This window comes from Triticum urartu, chromosome 5A (genome assembly GCF_056163025.1).
Source record: "Triticum urartu cultivar PI428250 chromosome 5A, HENAU_Tu73, whole genome shotgun sequence".
In the NCBI taxonomy this organism is placed as follows: domain Eukaryota; kingdom Viridiplantae; phylum Streptophyta; class Magnoliopsida; order Poales; family Poaceae; genus Triticum; species Triticum urartu.
In genome coordinates, this window is record NC_141877.1 from 165,467,449 (window position 1) to 165,485,741 (window position 18,293).

Below are 18,293 nucleotides of genomic sequence, written 5' to 3' on the forward strand. Positions count from 1 at the left end.
ACCTAGGTGAAATGGGTCGTTTATGAGCTAACCTAGGTGAAATAGGTTGTTTATGAGCCAGCCTAGGTGAAATGGGTCATTTATGAGCTAACCTAGGTCAAATGGGTCGTTTATGAGGTAACCTAGGTGAAATGGGTCGTTTATGAGCTAACCTAGGTGAAATTGATCATTTTGGAGCTAACTTAGTTGAAATGGGTCTTTTATGAGCTAACTAAGGTGAAATGCCACGTTTTTGAGCTAACTAAGGTAAAATGGATCGTTTTGAGCTAACTTAGGTGAAATGAGTCATTTTGGAGCTAACCTAGGTGAAATGGGTCATTTTGGAGCTAACCTAGGTGAAATGGGTCATTTTAAAGCTAACATAGGTAAAATGGATCATTTAGGAGCTAATCTACGTAAAATGGGTCATTTTAGAGCTAACTTGGATAAATTGGATCACTTGTAAGCTAACTAAGGTAAAATGAGTCATTTTAGAGCTAACTTAGGTAGAATGGATGGTTTATGAGGTCAGTAAGCTTATTAAGTCATTTTGGAGGAAAAGAAGCTAACTCTAGGTCATTATGGTAAGCATATTGGAGGAAATAAAGCTAAGTCTAGGTCTTTATGCATTTGTTAAGCAAAACACTAGAGAAACTTACCGTGATCACGGAGGTGTAGGAGCAGGCTGGCTCGCGCCGGTAGCTGGAGAAGGAGCGGGCTGGCTCGCGCCAGTAGCTGGAGAAGGATCGTGCGATGCGTTTCTGGAGTTAAGCTGCACCAAAGATCATTTCCAATGTCTCGTTAGCATTATGACACTCAAATGTTAAGACTAGCAAGTAATGTCCATTCAAATTAAACTCACCATGCTCCCAGGAGCAATCACTAGCATCGGCGGAGCGGTCTGACCGGACTTCTCGCACACAGACTGCACATTTGGTTTTCACAACAGAGTCATACTAGTTAGTAATGAGACTCAAATGTTAAGACTAGCAAGTAATCTGCAGAAGAAACTTACCACAAGGAGCTCGTACATGGCCCTTGCCTGCATGTCATTCCGTGCCCTCTCCTCCTCCAACATCTTTGTCGTCCTCTCCTCCAACTCCCGCTGCCTCTCCGCCGCCTCCGCCAGAAGTTTCTCCGTTCTATCTCTCTCACTCTGTATAGCAGCCTGCAACACCACTCACATGACCATTTGTAATCATTGATGGAAGCGCACACAATGTAATGGAGAAAGATAGCTGAGTACGTATAACTAACCTTGAAGGGGAGTTGGACTGGCCATTCACGAGGCCTTATCTCAGGAGCGGAGCTCGACTGGCGCGCCTTGATCTCCGGGAGAGTGCTAGGACAACGGATAAGTCCATCTCCCATGGCTATGGAGCCATGGGACCTCCCGCCACCAGATATCATCAGCAGCTCTATATCAATGGGACCCTGGCTCGGGTTAAAGTCCTCCCCTTTCCTCGCCTTCCCCTGATCTCTATATTGCACGAGCTTGTCGTGGGCGGAGATGTTGGTGAAGTTCTTTGGATCATCGAGGTCAGACGCAGAGAATGCCTTGACTTTCTTGTAAGGGCCAGTGTGGGCCATGGCATACAGGTCGTACACCTCTGGCACCTTATCCGCCTTATTGTAGCGTGCCTGAAAGAGAGAAACAAAGTAAATTAGTAATTAAAGGGCTAAAGCTAGCATGATGAATGAATTGCATGAATCATGAAGCAAACCACATACCCAGTTCCGCCCGTACTGAAATAAGTTGGAGCTGCCTTGGTGGTGTGGCACACCTTCCATTTGGGCACGTTTGTCCTTGGCCTCTTTTTGGGTGGCCAGCCATTCTTTTGAGCACCACGCATTGACCAACACCTCCCAACAATCCATCCGATCCGCACACCATCTCGGAGGGGCCTAAGTTAGCAAATAGAAACTTGAGCGCTACGGCTATGAATTACTAAATGAAGCAAGTAAGTACAAGGCCTTAAGAATTACCTTCATTTACTTCTCCTTACTCGAGAACTTATCGCGGCACTCCTGCTTGGGCTTCTTGATACCACGCCCGGCATAGTAGTCTCGAACAGCCTGCACCCGAACCTCATGCCGTAAGTTCTGAAGTAGGCGCTTGCACTCCTTGTGGATAACATGATCCGCCTCCTCCTCGTATCCCTCCTCACACCTGTAGAATGTTTGCAATCAAATGAGACAACATTGATTATTACAATTAATAACTAGCTAGTTGAAGATTTCTAATTGTGTAAAGGAGCAATTACCCAGAACTTTCTGATCACGACGTCTGCCCTCGTCTTGCACAAGACACCGTCAATAATCTCACCCGGCGGGGCCGGGGCAGCCAAGTAGTGCTCCCAAGTCAATCCAACCTCTGGAAGCCGACCCTCACCAGGCAACGTGACAAACCCCGGGAAGTTTTGCCGAATCAGAACTCCAAGGACAGAGTTGGGCCGGTGGACACTTTCATGGTGGTCCCAACCCCTGCAGCATGACAAGGCCAACACATCAGTTATTTGAAGAAACGTGAATGCAGAAGGTACAAAAAGATTAAATGCACTTACCTCTCCCCATCAGGGAAAATCAACCACCTCTGCTCGCGGGTCACCGGCACGGACGGGAGCTGTGTAGCACCACGCTGGTAGACGTTGCCCCCTCCTCCCCCTCCTCATCAGTCGGCTCCCCGCCATCATCAGCATGGCCACTCGGCTCCCCGCCATCATCAGCGTGGCCACTCGGCTCCTCAGGCTGACCCTACCTCCTCTCCTGCGACCACGTGCTCCACCTCCTCTCTTCTTCTTACCTCGTCCCCTGCTGGGCACCGCGGTCGACGAAGAAGGGCCCGGCGGTGTCGCCATACTGTCCAGCAATGCTTGGCAGAGAGGTGTGTGTGGAATGGAAGACCTCGCACCACGCGCCGACGAAGAAGGGGCCTCGGCGCGCTTCCGACCAGCGCCCACCATCTTTCAACACCTGCCATGACAAAGAATAAACGAAATTAGTACAACTTAAAAAAAGTATCGACATGAATAATAATATGTATATCACTTAAGTGTATCATCATCAAGTACAACATAAAAAAATTGAATACCTGACACTACTAATAATCTTGATCAGTATCATCAATAAATGAATAATCATCATCATCACTATAATCAATGATGGGCTCATAGGGTTCATTGGCATCAACATGTGCAAGGCCACCTTGACGTAATCGGTCAAGCATTGACAGGTCATCCGCAGCAGTAACCTCTTCTTGTTCCGGCTCTTCTTGTTCCTCCTCTAGGGTGATGTCGGATTCATTGTCGCTGTCTACTTCAATGTTTTGGGGTGAAGTATAGCGGTTCTTGAAACGCTTTTTGGAAAGACGTGTCTCTTGGAAGAGTTCTCCTTCATATGTGTCTGGGTTAATGTGAGGTTCATAATCCTCTTCCTTTGGGGGAGAAAGTCTAGCACATGGCGGCACTTCATAAACGACATCCCAACCTTTCAGATTTGGATTAGTTTGGCAGGCCCATGGTAGATAGAATACTTGGGTCGCCTGTTGAGCCGTAATATAGACATCAGGAACATCTAAATGGGTGCTTTGGTTGATTTCAACTAGCCCTATATGTTCATGAGTCCTTCTAGTCTCCTTTGGCTGAAACCAATAACATTTGAAGACTACGACATTCGGTGGGTTTTCACCATAGAACAGAAGTTCATAAATTGCTTCAACTCTCCCATAATACTCGGTACCTCCTTCGCCGATAGCAGATACACAACAATTTGTAGACTTTCGGTCGGCCATAGATAGCTCTTTGCCATAGGTACGAAAGCGATACCCGTTGATGTCGTACTTGTCAAATGAACGGACCTTATAGTCAAAACCATTAGCGACTTGTCTCAATTCGGCGTCCATAGACTCTGAATTAGCCTACAAGTTTAATATGAAAGGATTGTTGCATTATGCACAAATTAGCGAATGAAATGAAATTTTCTAATAGAAATTACCGTTTGTTTGAACCAAGAGATGAAACCGGGATAGCCGCCTCCTTGCTTTGCGAGAAGCTCATACTCTTCGACGGAATCCTTTTGGATCTCCGCTCCATACGAGAATATGGCGACGTATCGACTGTATGACATATCCAGGAATAAGAGCAGTTCAAAGGAAATAGAAGTTGCGAAACAATGTACCGAGAACTTACTTGATGTACGGCCGCACTTCTATTAGGTTGTTGAAGATATACAACGAAATGGTCCGCCATTCTTCGTTATCCAAAGATACTGGATGTGAAACACTAGCTGGTGCGAGATTCCCTTTGAATAGGCTGAAGTTGGATCCACCCTTTTTAGGCTCGTCAGCATTGTACCGAGGCTTCAGATTAGGCAAATGACGATTTTTGGCTTCGTAGTGCGCTATTACGAAGTTTGCCGCCTCATCTGTGATCAACGCCTCAGCCATCGATGCTTCAATTCTACGTTTATTTTTACATTTTTCTTGAAGCGTCTTCTACATCCTCTTAGTTGGGTAGCACCAACGATTTTGTACGGCCCCCCCAATCTTGCCTCGGTCGGGAGATGCAAAATCAAATGCTGCATTGGATTAAAGAAGCCCGGTGGAAAGATCTTCTCTAACTTGCAGATCAACTCCGGCGCCAACTCTTCCATTTCTTCTAGCACGCCAGACGATAGTTCTTTCGCACAAAGAACACGGAAGAAATAGCTGAGTTCTGCCAGTACTAGCCATTCATCCTCAGGGATGAAGCCACGCAACATCACCGGCATTACCCGCTCAATCCATATGTGCCAATCATGACTCTTGAGACCAAATATCTTCAGTTTATCAAGATTCGCTCCCCTCTTTAGATTCGCTGCATACCCATCGGGAAACATCAACTGCTGTTGCACCCACAAGAGAATTTCCCTCATAGCTGGCCTTCCAAGATTGAACCATGCCTTTGGCTTCGTCAAGTTCTGCTTTCCTTTCGGTTCTTTCATGTTTTGTAACGGCCTATCACATAGCGCCTCCAGATCGACTCTAGCCTTAGTATTATCCTTTGACTTCCCATCTATGCCGAACAATGTACCAAAAAGTGCCTCGGCGATATTCTTCTCAGTGTGCATCACGTCAATGTTGTGTGGGCAAAGGAGGTCTTTGAAGTAAGGCAGATCCCATAAGCATCTTTTGTGAGTCCACGCGTGCTTAGTATTATACCCCTTGAAGTACCCTGGACGTTGTGGATCTGGCTCGAGAGCGTTTAACTGATCCAGGGTCTGTTGGCCTGTCAATGCAGGTGGTGCAGAGTTTTTGACAACTCTACCCCTGATGAAGTTCTTGTTGTCTTTCCTGAACTTATGGCGAGGATCCAGGAACTGTCTATGCATGTCGAAGCAAGAAAACTTGCGACCGGCCTGAAGCCAACGAAACTCAAGAGCTCCCTTGCATGTGGGGCACGGGAACCTTCCATGCACACACCAGCCAACGAATAGCGCATACGCCGGCAAGTCATGCGTCGAGTACATGTACCAGACACACATTATGAAGTTCCGTTTGCTAAAGGCGTCATATGTCTTGAACCCATTATCCCAGGCTTCTTGCAATTCGTCCTTAAGCGGCTGCATGTACACATTCCTATTTTTCACCGGATAGTTGGGTCCTGGAATTATCAACGTCAGGAAAATGTTCTTTCTTTGCATAATCTGTCCGGGGGGGAGATTGAGTGGAAAAACAAATACGGGCCAACAACTGTATTGGGATGCCGTCATACCAAACACACTGAACCCATCCGTGCTGATGCCGACTCGAGGATGCCTCCGATCTGCCGCTTTGTCAGCATGTAATTCATCAAACTTTTTCCACGCAACACCATCCGATGTGTGTACCATCATCAGATTCCCATCTGCATGTAGTTCGGTTCTTTTGCCTATTTTGTGCCATGTCATCTGTCTGGCCGTCTCTTCGACCATGAAAAGACATTGAAGTCTTGGTACGATTGGCATATACCGAAGAACACTAACGGGGATTTTGGTCTGTGTCTTCTCACCCATACCGTTGTCTACCACAATATACCTGGAAGACTTGCAAATGGGATAATAGTTCAAGTCCGCATAGTCAAGCCTAAATAAGGCACATCCTTTCTCACAGGCATGTATCTTCTCATAGGGCATCTTCAGTGCACGGAGGATTTTGTCCGACTGGTACAGGTTTGCAGGCATTACATGGCCTTTGGGTAGAAAGCGTCCAAATACTGTCATAATTGCGTCATAGCATTCTCTGCCCAAGTTGAACTGAGCCTTCAGAGCCATTACGTGTGAGATGGCATCCAACTCACAAAGCTCAGTGTGCTCGTGGAGCGGATGTTTTAAAGACTCCAACATTTCATTGAAGGCCTTTGCAGATTCCTCCATCTCCTCATCCGAATCCCGATCATCATCATAGTCTTGCACCATGTTTTCCATCCCGGTACCATGCTCGTCGGTGCGACGACGATCCACCTCAGCTCGGTCACGTTGGGCAGACTCACCATGAAATGTCCACACCATATAATCGTGTGTAAAACCACCCTTCTGCAGGTGTTTGCCCATTTCAGCCTCTGTCTTCTTTTCCCAATTGCCGCACCGGAAACAGGGGCACCAGGTTTTCTTTTGGCCATTTGCAAATGCGGCTTGCACAAACCCCTTGGTTTTTGTGAACCATTCAGCGCTCCATTTGTTCTGACCAGTGTGACCGGTATACATCCACGCACGGTCATTCATCTTGACTTTCAGAGCTAGTGGACACACAACAATTATATATGTAATTCACCATGTATATATTCATCAGTTGATCTACCTTGTCAATTTTATTACGTCCATGCTACCTACACTCTAATAGGTAATGATAGGTCCTAATCCCACCCGTGTATGTGTAGATTGGGTTCATTTTGCCATGCTATGCTCCGGATCCGACGCAAAATTTTGGCAGCACCTCCCTGCTGTTCTCCTGATACACGTCTCTGGAATAAACAGAGAGGATGTGTACCCGGAGAACAACAGGGGAGGCACTGACGAAATTTATGCCTCGGATCCGGAGCAAAGCATATGGGAAAACGAACCCAATCTACACATACTCGGGCTGTCCATGGATAGCGTTGGACAATTCGAAAGAATCAAGGTTATAAATATGCAAATGCATGCATATTTATAACTATGACGCTTTCGAACGGGAGACACATATTGGTTACGCATACTGATGATTGAAGACACATATATAGCTAGCTATCAAGTTTCATCGGAATAGATCAAATAATTAATGGGGGAGGAGGACTTGTCATTTGTGCTCACCCACGAACGAAGGGGCAGAGCTCGTCAAACACACGGCGAGGTCGTCGAACACCTAACCTCGCAGCGATGAAACAACTGCACATTTAAAACTACACGATCAACACAATTATATATATGATGTTTTTCATAACAAAATCGAAAAATATATGACCTAACTAATAATTCACAAATATATGACCCCATCGGCCTCTAGAAGGCCAAAGAACACCTTTTCGGGAGGTGTCAGGGGTCGGGGTGTCCTGTCGGTGTCGGGGTGCCGTGTCGGGGTCGGGGTGCTGTTTCGGGGTCGGGGGGTCGGGGTGTCGTGTCGATGTCGGGGTAGTGCCGTGTCGGTGTCGGGGTGTGGTTTCGGGGTCGGAGTGTGGTGTCGGGGTCAGGGTGTCAGGTCAGGCTCGGGGTCGGGGTGTCGGGTCAGGCTCGGGGGGTCGGGGTGTCGGGGTCGGGGTCGGGGTGTTGGGTCAGGCTCGGGGTCGGGGTGTCGGGGTCGGGGTCGGGGTCGGGGTCGGGGTGTCAGGGTCGGGGTCTCGGGGTCGGGGTCTCGGGGTCGGGGTGTCGTGTCGGGGTGCCGGGTCGGGGTCTGGGTACCGTGTCGGGTCGGTTTTTTTCCTTTTCTTCTTCTTCCTCTTCTTCATTTTCTTCCTTTTTTCTTCCTTCTTCTTCTTCTTCTTCTTCTTCTTCTTCTTCTTCTTCTTCTTCCTCCTTTCCTTTTTCCTCTTCTTCTTCTCCTCCTCTCCTCTTTTTTTTTCTTCTTCTTCTTCTTCTTCTTCTTCTTCTTCTTCTTCTTCTTCTTCTTCTTCTTCTTCTTCTTCTTCTTCTTCTTCTTCTTCTTCTTCTTCTTCCTCTTCTTCTTTTTTCTTCTCCTCCTCCTCTTCTTCTTCTTCTTCTTCTTCTTCTTCTTCTCCTCTCCTCTTTTTCTCTTCTTCATCTTTCCTAAAACTAAACTAAACCTAAAACTAAAAAAACAGAAAAAGGAAAAAACTAAATCTAAACCTAAAACTAAACTAAAACTAAATCTATAAACCTAAAACTAATCCTAAAACTAAAACTAAAACTAAATCTAAACTAAACATAAACCTAAAACTAAAAAACCAAAAAAAGGAAAAAAAGGAGGCAGAGAGCTCACCTGGGTGGAGGAGGGTGGCGGGGCGGCCTGGGGCGGCGGTAGTGGCGACGGGGCCGGGCCCGGTCGGGGCGGCGGGGCGCGGGGGTGCCGGGGCGCCGGGGCGTGGCGGCGTCCAGACGGCAGGGCGGCGGGGGCGGCGGGGGCGACGGGGCGAGGGGGCACCGGGGCGGCGGCGGGGTGGTGGGGCGATGGGGCGGGGGGGGGGCGACGGGGCGGCGGCGGGGTGGTGGGGCGATGGGGCGGCGGCGAGTAACTGGGGAGAGAAAGAGAGAGAGAGGGGCGGGATGGGGCGGCCATTAACGTTAGTGGGGCCCTCCCTCTTTGCCATCCGCCACCCTTTGCCGTCCGCCTTTTTGCTCTTTGCTGTCCGCTAGCGGACGGCAAAGAGGGGGGCCGTTAGGTTTTTTTAGCAGCTCGTCAGTGGGGCCCCTCCCTCTTTGCCGTCCGCTAGCTGACGGTAACGAATCTTTGCCGTCTGCTAGCCGACGGCAAAGAACTGGCTGATGGCAAATTAGGTCTTTTTCATCAGCCAGTTCTTTTTCATCAGCTTCTTTGCCGTCTGCTAGCTGACGGCAAAGAGCTTCTTTGCCGTCTGCTAGCTGACGGCAAAGAGCTTCTTTGCCGTCTGCTAGCTGACGGCAAAGAGCTAGCAGATGGCAAAGTAGCTGATTCCAGTAGTGAGGCTCACAATCTAGTTTATACTAGGCTAATGATTGCATAGTTTTGCTTGCTGTAGTATGTTTGTATGAAACCCCCTGCTGTTCATTATGCTCCCTAAGACTTTAATTGAGCTACAGAATGGCCAACTGCTTGCTTACTTCTACGCAATGTGCTGTCTAAATTTGTAACTTGTCTATGTTTTGGATTGGGCCCCAACATCATGCTCCTCTAGTGACCTAAGAGAGATTTCTGTATGCAGGCTGCATAGACTACCTTTTTTATAATTTTTAGAATATCACTTTCTTATGCTTCATGACGTGTAACACTATTGTTAGTCTTGTTTTGCCATGTACAAAATAGTCTGTCTTGCTCACTTCACTGTTGCAACTATATTTTTGCCCTAGTCATGTGTACTTACAAAAACATTTCAGGATGAAGTGACATCAACACAAAGATCTGCGAGCAGTTCGGCATGGCCGTTACTGAATGATTATGGATTGGAATTGGAATGTGCTGATGTTCTCGAGCATTAACTAGAGGTGGCAAGACAACATGTACATGATTCTCAATGTACAATCAACAAGTTGAGATTGGACATGCAGGTATTAGATGCAGGAGTCACAAAAATGAAACAAGACACTAAGGTAACAACGAAGGAATTGGAGATTTTGTAGACTGAAATTTGTGCTATTTAAATCCGGCCAACCTATTTTCTGAAGAGATTATAGTTCAAATGGTAAGTTATGTTGATGCGCGTCCATGATGTAGGAGCTGTATTTGCCCAGTGTATGTAATTTGCTGTTTGTGTATGCTTTATTATCACTGGTGCCGAACCATAATGACCAGTGGGTATAATTGGCTATAATTTTTTTATTGTGTAGTGTAGGATTATTCTACGTTTCTATGCCTTAGTCTCTTTATTGTGTAGTGTATGTTTTTTAGAGGTGATAGTATGGAGTAGGATAATTCTTTGAATATGCTATATCGTTCAAACGGGGGCCAACTCGCCCAAACGTTGTAGTGACCATGGCCCTCCACAGGCTGTACGATCCATGGGCCATCTACGGGACAGACGATCCATGGCCTTCTATGGCCGTCGGATCGGTGGGCCTTCTATGGGCTGTCGGATCCATGGGCCTTCTATCGGCTGTCGGATCCATGGGCCTTCTATGGGCCGTCGGATACATTGGCCTTCTATGGGTCATCGGATCAATGTGCCTTCTATGGGTCGTCGGATCAATGGGCCTTGTACAGGCCGTCTCATCTATGGGCCTTGTACGGCCGTATAAGGGGCCGCAAACGGGCTAGAGTGGAAATCATACGTTTTATGGGCTGACCATAATGGGCTGTTAATAGGCCGTATTTAATGATGCTATGAAAATGGCCCAACAGATTAACGGGCCACAAACGGGCCGACTGTATCCATGGGCTGAATTTGGCCCACAAGCAGAAAAGGCCAGTAACGGGCCGTAAGTAACCGAATGTTGGAAATGAGCCCAAGAATAAATGGGCCCTGAGAAGGCCGAAAGGTAACACGGGCTGTAAACGACCCAATGGAATAATGGGCCGCTAATGGGTATAAAGCGATACACTGTTCATTACGGGCCGGTTTCACCACGGGCCGTTAATGGGCCAAGAGTTACAAAGGGACTCATATCGGCCGAATACGTCATGGGCCATACATGGGCCAGAAGTTACAACGGGCTGAAATCATTGTCGGATGTGGGGTTCCGGCAAACCCTTAAGGTTCGAACACTGGGGTGCGCGCGAAGTCTTTCCCTCCTACCAATCTACGCCCTAGCTCGCTAAGATCTCGCGAACGAACTCGACGAACTCGCAACACGGAAAGACACAAAATTTATACTGGTTTGGGCCACCGTTGTGGTGTAATACCCTACTCCAGTGTGCTGGTGGTGGATTGCCCTAGGGCTGATGATGAACAGTACAAGGGGAATAACAGCCTCCTAAGGTTGAGGTGTTCTTGTGCTTGGCTAACTCGTGCGGGTGAGAGTGATCTCTCCCCTCTGCGGTGGTGGCTAGCTCTACTTATATAGGCCCTGATCCTCTTCCCAAATATTGAGCGGGAAGGGAGCCAACAACGGCGGGCAAATTCGAAGGGGGATAGCTAGTACAAGCTATCCTGACAAAAGTGGTCTTCGCCTGCGAAAGGCTCTGGTGGTGACGCCGTCTTGGGCTCCACGATGACCTCCATCTTGCCGTCCTTCTGGTCTTGGTCTCGTTGCACCGATATGGAAACCTTTGCCTGATGCCTCGGTACACTTCGCCTGCGCCTGCTCTCTTAGCACCAAAGAGGAAACAAGGACGCTGGCGCGCTGGCACCCGCCTGGCGCCCGCCAGGTGTCGATCGTCATGGCTCACGTCATGAGAGCCTCTTGAGGTTTGCCTCGCCTTGATATCTCCGCTCCTCGTAAGCTTGCTTGACTAGGCCACTCCTGAGGAGGTCTTGCACCATCCGCCTCGCGAGGCTTGGCCCCTCGCGAGGGTCTTGGATGCCTTGTTGGTGAAGATAGGCCGTACAGCCTGCTGGCTTAGAAACACCGTGGGCCGTAGGCAGGCAAGTCTAGGGATCCCCGTTCCCAGAACGCCGACAGCAGCCCCCAGGCCCAAGGTGCGCTCGGGCTTGGCTTCATGGCGAAGCCAAGAGTCAAGTACGGAGTATCGCGGGCCCCAAAAGTCTGCGGCCTCGGTTGACGCGTGGCGGTTGATTGGACATGGGCATCTCCGCTTCCCCATGTTGCCTCGGCAACTGCTTGACCTGACAAAAGGATGGCACGGGCAGCACTTGCCTTCATTGCTTCTTTCTCGCCTTGCTCCAGATCCCCTTTCTTGCTCTTTGCCGCCGCTACCTCCAGATCCGCTCCAATCTCATCCTGCATCTGCGATCCATGGCGCCGCACAAGGTCAAGACTCCCTCAGCACCGGCTTGGTATGAGCCAGCCCTCGAGACACCCACTGTCATGGAGAAGAGCCTTGCCTCCGTGCGCCTGGTGATAGCTGGCGAGAGCAATGAGTGGGGGGAGACCGAGCTCCGGCTTGCCTCCGACGTGTCGGAGCCCGAGGAAAGCACCTTCTTCCCCTTCTTCGCGAGCAGTGTCGCCATTGGGTTGGTTCCTCCCTTCTCTGATTTCTTTTATGAAGTCCTCGACCACTACGGGCTGCAGGCGTTGCACCTCCATCCCAACTCCATCCTCCTCTTGTCCATCTTCGCCTACTACTGTGAGGCGTACCTGGGCGTGATGCCATCCGTGGCGCTCCTGCGCCATTTCTTCTTCCTCCATGTCAGCGAGGGTCACGTCTCCGAATGCGCTAACTTCGTTGTGTCCGGAAAGGCCAACTCGATCTCGAGCACCGGGAAGAGGGCCGACAACATTCGATCCAAATGGGTCATGATGGATGCCAAGCGCGCCGATCCGCGTCTGGTGTTGCCGACGGTGGGGCCCTCTTCCAATGGGGGGTGGTCCAAGGCGGTGCTTGCCGATGAGCGGGTATCGTTAGTGTTGGGGCAGATGGTGACCGACTTGAACCAGGCAACCCGCGGGCGGCCAAGGTGACGGGGGTCATGCTTCTGAGGGAGTTCTTGATGCTGCGAGTTGCCCCGCTCCAAGCGCGCGCACGCCCCCTGTGGGAGCTTGAAGAAGAGGGAAACAAGACCCGCCTGAGGCCGGGGGCCCTGCCTGACGATGAATTGGGCGCCGTCCTGCGCCTCATAGTTGGGGAAAACCAGGAGTACCCACCAAGCGCCTTCGCCCCCTTGTTCCAACGCAGGGATCGGGAGGAACTCGTCGCCTCCAGGCCGACCTTTGATGCGTGTGGGCTGGTGCCGCTGGCGCTCCCGGGAGCCCCTGCGGCACCAAAACCAGTTGAGGTGTCTTCTGACGAATCCCGCGGGGAAGGGGAAGAGGAGGTGGACCTGGAGAAGACTCTGGAAGAGGTGGGGGAGACTTCCCCTCTGAGAAAGTCCGAGATGCTCCGCGCCCTTCCTGATGATGCCGAGGCCGACGCCCACCAAGGGGAGAGGGAGTAGCCCCCCATCCCGACGAGGGGAAGGTCATCATTGGTGCTTCGTGATGCCGCCTCCGTCCCAATGTTGTCAGGCTTCAAGATCCCCAAGCGGAAGTACGTTGCGGTGGATCAGTAAGTGTCTCAAGCTTCACCTTGTCCCTGTTTGTACTCGTCATTTCTTGATGCTAGCCCTTGGTTGATCAGGCCGATGTCTTCTGCGAAGAAGAGGAGGGAGGATGCGGTGGCTGTGCCTCCCTCTGCAAAGAAAGGGGGCACCAGCGCCCGCATCTCCCCAGCCCGGTCGTCCTCGCGAGGCCAAGAGGAACATCGCCGCGTGGAATCAGCCCCCATGGCCCCGCTGGCTCCGGAAGTGCTGGCGCCTGACGCGGCTGATGAGGTCCCAGCTACTCTGGAACCCGCGATCTCCCATGCCCTGGTGATGATGTCGCCTCTTCCCACTGTTGCACCTCCACTCCTAGGTTCTTCTATTCCTGCTGCTGCTCTGGAACATGCTCTTTAGGAGATGACCCAGCTGCAGGCGGATCTCCTAGGCGTGGACCCACGCCTTGTGGCCGGGCGCCTGGAGCTGGCCTTAGGCTGGCTCCACTCTGACTTGGCGGTTCGCGCGGCGCTGGGCCAGGCCGCTGCAGCTTCTGAGAAGGAGAAGCAGAGTGCCGCCAATGCCGCAGCCGATCGTGAGATGGCGTTGAAAGACGCCAAGGCTGCCCATGACCGCTGCCAGGTGCTGGAGGACGAGTTGCAGAGCCTGCGCGATAAGCACGCCGAAGAAGCACGCTGCCACCAAGCGAAGGAGGAGGAACTGAAGGGCCGGGAGGACACCATCAAGAACCATGATGCTGAGCTGGCAGAGTTGGGGCGGTGGCAGGACGCCGAGCGCAACTGGTTGGAAGAGCTAGAGCAGAAGGCGAAGGCGAGGGAGGCCGATCTCGACGCTGCGGCGCGAGTCCTGACCAAAGACCGCGCGGACTTTGCCGATCTCGAGAAGAGATCCCACAAGGCACTAAAGACGCTCTACGAGCACGGCCTGGAGAAGTCGCTGGCCACTGATGAGGACGGCCCTGCCCGGTTGCTTCCTCTCTTGGTGAAGGCGCTCGAGGAAGTCGTTGGCGGTGTTGGCCCCATGGCGGAGGTGGAAGCTCACGTCCTGTCTTCAGCTACATTGACCCGCGTCTTCAGCCACCTGCACCTTCGCGACCCAAATGCTTGTCTTGACGAGCTTCTGGAGCCTGTGGTTGAAGATCAATATGAGGCCGCCACCGCAGCCATGCAAGGTCAGGTGGAGGCCTTGTTGAAGAAGTTCCGCGGCTTTGTCTCTGCTCCTCTGTTCGGTGATGTCGCCGATCCTGCAGCTGGTGGTGAAGGTGAAGACAACATTGCTCATTAAATAGCACCTTCCGCAGGTGATGGCGGCGTCCGTGGGTGACCTGCGGCTATTCTCCTATTTTGTTCCTGCAACATGCATTAGGCCTCGTGGAGGCATTTAGACTTTTCATTTGATATCGCGAGGACAATGTGTTTGTAATATTTGCTTCGAGATTTTGCGATTTGCTTCCTATTTGCTTTGCGTTCTGCATCGGCAGACCCTGTCCCCGTGCATACCTCAACCGCCATTGGGACGACCGGAGACTAGGATGGACCAATGAGTGAGGGGCTACGTGACCAGTTAGGCTCCTGAGTTGCGATGCTCAGGAGTCCCCCTTGATGCGCAAATAGCCTATAGGGAGAGTTCGCGAGGATAGATTAATGTTCTACGTCGGCAGAGCCCGGCCCGGCGCATACCTCAACCGCCATTGGGCCGACCGAAGACCAGGACGGACCAAGGAGTGAGGGGCTACGTGACCAGTTAGGCTCCTGAGTCACGATGCTCAGGAGTCCCCCTTGACGTGCAAACAATTTCCATACCTGCCCTCGCCGAGGCCTCAGGAGGGGCGTGTGACGCCCAAGTCCGAGAGACCTGGTTGGGTGGCGTGCACTTGGGTGTGACGCAAGCGCAGCCCCCTCGCGCGGCTCTCCCAAGGGGAGGCATTGCGGTGAGGCCGGACGCTGAGCTCTGGGCTCCCTGAGGTTGGTACGACCGTGGGTCCGCCCTCAGTTGTTTATCACCAGCACGGAGCATAGTGCTTCCGCTTGTGCACGGGCATAGCCGCTCCTCGGCAATGTCAACGGCCAGCGCGGAGCACGTTGCTTCCACTTGTGCGTGGGATGGGGGCCCCCTCCGGGAGGAGCCCCCGGGGCGTGTACAGCCCCGCCCTAACACGTGGCTTGCACGACAGGGCTGCGAGGTGTATCTGGGAACTCGTGAGCCAGTGCGGGACTCACGAGGCCCTACCACAAGGCGGGTTGCACCTGGTCTTGAGTCTTGGTGACTGTGTGTTCTTGCAAGGAAGTTAGGTGCAAGCACTCTATGTCCTCAGGTCCCGGCCCTCGAGCGAGCTTAGCCGCCGCTGGTATGCCAGGTCGCGATGCCGTGGTCAAGGCCAGGGGGTGAGGGCTGGAGAGCCAGTAAGAGCTCCTGAGTCGTGATGCTCAGGAGCCCCCCTTTAACGCGCAAGCGAATTGCACGGGGTGAATGGACCCGTGGCGGGTGGCAGTCGAGCAGGCGATAACCGTAGGCAGGTTAAGCAGGGAAGGCAAATCGACTTGGGTAAATGCAGGAAGATACATGCCACTGGGTCCGGCCCGAGCGGCTTGGGGATGATGCAGCCCGAGGGGCGCCCCTAGCAAGGTAGGCTAAATACATAAGCAAGAGGGTACATGCTGCAGGGACAGACCCACACGTCCTGGGAATAATGCAGCCCGAGGGGCGCTCAGCTAAACAAGCTTGGAAGATGTCACATGGTTCTGCAGACGAAGTAGAGTTGGTGCAGCTGCAGGAGTGCATCGAAGAAATGACTCTTCATGAGCCACCGGAGCCCTGAGCCTCGGGAGGCTCTAGGGGCTCGGGAGGTTCCCTGAAGACCGTCTCCATTTCCTCCAGTACGGCATGGTACCTGGCCTCCTGATCCGCCAGGATGCACCGCATGTTGTTGTGATAGGCTGACGCCAGGCTCGGCAAGCCGAAGGGCATGCAAACGTAGCTGTGTGGCTGGCCCTTGCAGCGGCCCACACGCAAAGGCCAGAAGCGCTCCTGAGACGCGGCCCTGTTGAGCCCCGGGACATCCACGCAGACACGCAGCCTAGCATCCTCGCCAGGATGGGGAGCTATGCCTCGGGAACGGCCGTCGCCGTGCATGGCTCTTGCATCTTGCAGCTCCTGAGTTGTCTTGGTGCTGAACTCCTGAGTGGTGGGCACTCCTTGCCAGGTGCTCTCCTGAGGGACACGTGCCGTGAAGCACGCCTCCAAGTGGGCACTCCTTGCCGGGCGCGCCTTCTTATGCGATGGATGGAGGCGCCCCTGGGACGGACGCTGATCCTGATGAGGCTCTGCTACATCTTGAGCTTGCGTTGGATTTCCCCCAAGAGGAAAGGATGATGCAGTAGAGTAGCGTAAGTATTTCCCTCAGTTTTTGAGAACCAAGGTATCAATCCAGTAGGAGGCCACACTCAAGTCCCTCGTACCTGTACAAAACGATAGCTACTCGCAACCAACGCGGTTAGGGGTTGTCAATCCCTTCACGGTCACTTACGAGAGTGAGATCTGATAGATATAATATTTTTGGTATTTTTGGTATAAAGATGCAAAGTGAAAAGTAAAGGCAAAGTAAAAAAGCAAAGCAAGATTAAAGTGATGGAGATTAATATGATGAGAATAGACCCGGGGGCCATAGGTTTCACTAGTGGCTTCTCTCAAGAGCATAAGTATTCTACGGTGGGTGAACAAATTACTGTTGAGCAATTGACAGAATTGAGCATAGTTATGAGAATATCTAGGCATGATCATGTATATAGGCATCACGTCCGTGACTAGTAGACCGAAACGATTCTGCATCTACTACTATTACTCCACTCATCGACCGCTATCCAGCATGTGTCTAGAGTATTAAGTTAAAAACAGAGTAATGCCTTAAGCAAGATGACATGATGTAGAGAGATAAATTCATGCAATATGAAATAAACCCCATCTTTTTATCCTCGATGGCAATGATACAATACGTGCCTTGCTACCCCTTCTGTCACTGGGAAAGGACACAGCAAGATCGAACCCAAAGCTAAGCACTTCTCTCATGTCAAGAACTACCAATCTAGTTGGCCAAACCAAATGGATAATTCGAAGAGACTTGCAAAGATAACCAATCATACATAAAAGAATTCAGAGAAGATTCAAATATTATTCATAGAGAGACTTGATCATAAACCCAGAATTCATCGGTCTCAACAAACACAACGCAAAAAGAGAGAACAAGCCATCTAGCTACTAACTATGGACCCAAAGGTCTGAGGTAAACTACTCACGCTTCATCGGAGAGGCTATGATGATGTAGAAGCCCTCCGTGATGACGGCCCTCTTCCGGCGGAGCTCCGGAACAGGACCCAAGATGGGATCTCATGGATACAGAAAGTTGCGGCGGTGGAATTAGGTTTTTGGCTCCTGTTCTAATCGTTTGGAGGTATGTAGGTATATATAGGAGGAAGAAGTACGTCGGTGGAGCTCCGAGGGGCCCACAAGGCAGGGGGCACGCCCTAGGGGGGCGCCCCCACCCTCATGACTGCCTCTCTGATGCCTTGGCATAGGGTCCAAGTCTCCTGGATCACGTTCGGTGAGAAAATCACGTTCCCGAAGGTTTTATTCCGTTTGGACTCCGTTTGATATTCCGTTTCTTCGAAACATTGAAATAGGCAAAAAAACAGCAATTCTGGGCTGGGCCTCCGGTTAAGAGGTTAGTCCCAAAAATAATATAAAAGTGGAAAATAATGCCCAATATAGTCCAAAACAGTAGATAATATAGCATGGAGCAATAAAAAATTATAGATACGTTGGAGACGTATCAGGCATCCCCAAGCTTAATTCCTGCTCGTCCTCGAGTAGGTAAATGATAAAAAGAGAATTTTTGATGCGGAGTGCTACTTGGCATAATTTCAATGCAAATCTTCTTAATTGTGGTATGAATATTCAGATTAGGAAGATTCAAGACAAAAGTTCATATTGACATAAAAATAATAATACTTCAAGCAAACCAACAAAGCAATCATGTTTTCTTAAAGTAACATGGCCAAAGAAAGTTCATCCCTACAAAATCATATA

At 50.9% G+C, this 18,293-nt stretch overlaps 1 pseudogene; it reads left to right on the top strand.

The window, feature by feature from the left end:
* The first annotated feature begins 12,324 nt into the window (after positions 1-12,324).
* Positions 12,325-13,112, top strand: LOC147970683 (uncharacterized; annotated as a pseudogene).
* The last annotated feature ends 5,181 nt before the right edge of the window (positions 13,113-18,293 follow it).